Below are 4,015 nucleotides of genomic sequence, written 5' to 3'. Positions count from 1 at the left end.
ATTCAAGCAGCACACTGACTACTTTAAGTTATATCAAAGTTTCAGTAGGATAATGTTATCCCCTGAAAGGATATAACAGAATATTTGCAAAAATCTAAAGGGTGTACTCACTTTTGAGATATACTGTATTATCCTAGCAGGTGGACAAAGACTGTAAAGCTTTCTCTCCCTTCGTGACTTTCTTTCCTACTGAAGTGTTCTTGAGCAAGACAGAGAATCCTTTCCCCGTGCTGACCTCCAACCTGCCTCCGGAGGACGGAGAGAGGACACATATTCATCAATACAAATCAAATAAGCACAACATGTCTCGGCAGTGACAGATATTACCATATGTGTGCTATAGAGATAATAACATGTTGAAATCAAGTCATTCTGGGAAGTTAGCTCATTTGGAGGTTAAAACCAAAAGTCCTTATGCTTGAAATATCGGTAATAAAGCCGCTTCCGCTCGGCTAGTATGTCATGAGATGAATGTTTTTTGTCCCATTGGACCTTTATTGATGACATCCCTGCATTTGCAAAGACCCCGTATTATTATTACAGATATAAATGATGTCCAAAACTACGAAGACAAGACCCAAAATGTACAAACCCTTTAAAAATCATTACTGTGCATTAGTTTTAAAATTATATTAAGGAGTTTGGTTTTTAATTTAACAATGTAGGCATGTACAAAAACATAAACTAATAAATACATTAACATGTAATGTATCTGAAACTGAAGACCACGTATTTGATACAGAATATAATGTTAATGTTGTATAAAATAAAACAAATAATAATAAACAATGTATAGCTGTTAATAACATGCAATGTTTTTGCATTGATGTACAATATGATGAGTATTAAAGACACCAAAAGTGGAAAAATCCTTTTACAACTTCCACAATCAACAGTTGGAAACATCCCTGCATCTTTCCTCCTCATCTTATGTTCTGCACTCACAGGCTGCTGTACTTAAGATTAGCGATAGGGGGCGCCATTGTTACACTAAACTGGGACTTTCCTCCGCGAGCATCTGCTGAGTGTTGAAAGCCAGCACAGCGGGTGGATGGCACCCAGTCAGCGTCAGCTCAGACTGATCAGGGAAAACACAAAGCCCAGTCCAGTCAGAAGGAAGTGCAGGACAAAAAGGAAGCACGACAGATGGATGAGGAAAGTGAGGAGAGAGAAAGGAAGGGAAGAGGGAACACGTTGGAGGGATGGGGTGAGGAAAATAGATGCATGTATGACGGGGGGAATTAAGAGGGAGAAAGATGAGGAATTAGGAAGAGATTTACAGAAAGAAAAGAAGAAACATAGAGAGGTAAATGAACGGGTGAATCAGCGCAAATGTGTGATCATAAATCAGGAGAGACACCCGACAACACAACTGTCAGTTTACACTGAGCACTATTCAAGAAATGTTGAACACATGACGCTTTCAAAGACAGCCATGACACTTATACACAATATATATATAATATCACAATACATACGTCAATACATTCTGCTGTTCTGGCCCACGCGAGAGGGTCAAAGTTCAAAGTCAAAAGTAGCATGTGACAATAGTATGCATACTGAATGCAGCAGTGTGTTCTTTGTAAGGTCATCTGCACATAACCGTACATACTAAAAGTATAAAGAAAAGTGCGTGAGTTGGAATGCAGCCGCTGTTGTCAGCATGCTATTCTGGTGAGTCGTACCACAAAGACGATGCCCTGTCGTCTCCATCCCCCTCATCTCTCCTTCATCTTCTTCCTCACATTCTCTCTTTCTCCCATTCTCTCCTCACTACCTTCTTACCTTCCTCTCTTTCCACATGTCTTCTCCTTCTTTTCTCCCCCTTTCAGCTACTTCTCCCTTTCCTTCGTCACTCCTCACCTCCATCCCTCGCTCTGTCTCGGAGGTGGACAGTAATGAGCGCTGTGACAGATTGCAACAAGTTATCTGCTTCCTCTGCTTACAGCGGACAGGTCATACGTTCCCATCATCTGTATGGAGAAGGAGAGTTTGAAAGCTTGTCTTTCCGCCTCTATTTTCTTTATCTTTTTCATTTATCCTCCCCTTCAAGTCCCTTTACTCCTGCTCAACTGTCTTCTTTTTTTGTATACATCTTATTTTACCCTCTTTACCCTCCATCTTTTCACTGCCTGTATTTTTCTCTCCATCTCCTTCGGTTTCTTTGCTCCTTTTTCAAAGTTGTCATCCCTCTGATTCTGCTCTCTGCCACTGTTTTTGCTCTCATTTGCCGTGCTGTCCATCCATCTTTTCTCCTTCCCCTCTTTCTTTACCTTTGTATTTCCTCTCATCCAAATCCCCATGCTTTTCTATTCACCCCCTTTTGTCTTTCAGTCGTCCAATCTTCATTTTTTAAAACCACTTCCTGCCTTTTTAGAAGGATGAAAAGCTCATGCAGTGTCTCTCCCTGCTCCTCTGCCTGCCTCTGTGTTTGTCTCCGTCCACCTCTGGTCCCTCCAGTGATCAGTAACAGATGGATGACAGCCCGGTCGCTCAGAGTTAAATAAAGCATTGACACCAGGCTTCTCCCACTGTCCACACACCAATAATAGACACAAGAGAGTACGAGGGAGGGATGAAGAGGAGGAGGACAGAGGGATGAGATTCAATATTGATGAGGCAGGAGAGAGAGGTCAGTGTGAGTACACGGGGGAGTTTTATTACTAAAAAGTATGTACATTCTGTTTTGACTAAATCACTGACAGCATTAAATTAAAAGTAGGAAGTTTACCATAAATACCACACGACAATGTCTGCAAATTAGTCGTGCAGGTGAATGAATGAAGTCGGTGAGGTGTATCAGGTCGGGTGAGAGGTTTCCTTCCACTTCCCCCTGCAATGAACGAGTGTGAGGAGACACGTGTGGACTTTGTTTCTACATTGTTCTTTAAATCATCAAATGCAATTCACTCTGAGACTTTGCTTTTATGGTAAAAGTTGTGCAGTACAGCTGAAGAAGACATCATGACGTCACATAATCTCATGTTTTTGGCAAATACAAGGATTATGTGGGAACATAATTGAAATGAATCATTTCCATTTTTGTCAGAACTCGCCAAAAATCCTGACAGGTGACGAATAAAAGGTGAAGAACAACGTGAACTATTCACGTATATATTTTGTGCTTTTATGCAAATCATGACTGATTTTCCTGCGTTAAGATGATACCTTTTACAGATTTGATCATCAGTGAGTTGGAAATAATAAACAACGCTTTAGATGGGGATTATTTTAAGTGAAGCATTTTAGGAAATAACTTCTCAGTTTTGTGCAGATCCGCTCACGCCTGGATCAAATTCAACATGCTGAATGTGTCAGCATTTAATCCCACCGCAGTTCATTCATATCAAATTAGAGAATGTTTCCACTGTATGACTTTGTTGCACATGTATGATGGTGTGATGCATGTAGATTGACTACTTAAGCAAGGATAATGCATGCATGAACTCTTCTGGATGTTCTTTATCCTGATACAATGCCTTGTATGTGTGCTGTTTTTGCAGTAACAACAACAAACAGTAACTTTTGATCATTTTCAAGCAGCGGTGCAGTAGTGAAGTATTAAAAATAGAAGCTTTACATCATGAGGCAACAATACGTACTCAAACATAAACAACTAAATAGGTCATTTGCTTTAAAAAATGTGTCTCACCATTAAAACGAATATTTATATGACTGTGATAGTTTGGTTAAATGTAGACAAAGTGTTTGGTTTAAGCACGGTAAGAGCAAGTCTGTGGTCGTGTTGTTAGGAGACAGGAAGTGAACAGTGATGCCTGTTGTCTAACTGCATTTGGACTAATTAAAAATCCCTCATAATAACCCTGAAAAGATTACTTTCTATTAGCACACAGTGTGAACTGTACGACTACATCAGGACATTCAGCGGTTACATAATGAACGACAGTGTGACCTTTACTGACCTCAATCAAACATCTGTGAAAGCGAAAAGTGGAAACATGAACACGGGGATGAAACAGATACTTCTAGTAAAACAAGAGAAACTCTGAGCATC

The sequence above is a fragment of the Cottoperca gobio genome, chromosome 5 (assembly GCF_900634415.1).
Source record: "Cottoperca gobio chromosome 5, fCotGob3.1, whole genome shotgun sequence".
Taxonomy (NCBI): domain Eukaryota; kingdom Metazoa; phylum Chordata; class Actinopteri; order Perciformes; family Bovichtidae; genus Cottoperca; species Cottoperca gobio.
Note: the sequence above shows the minus strand (reverse complement) of the source record.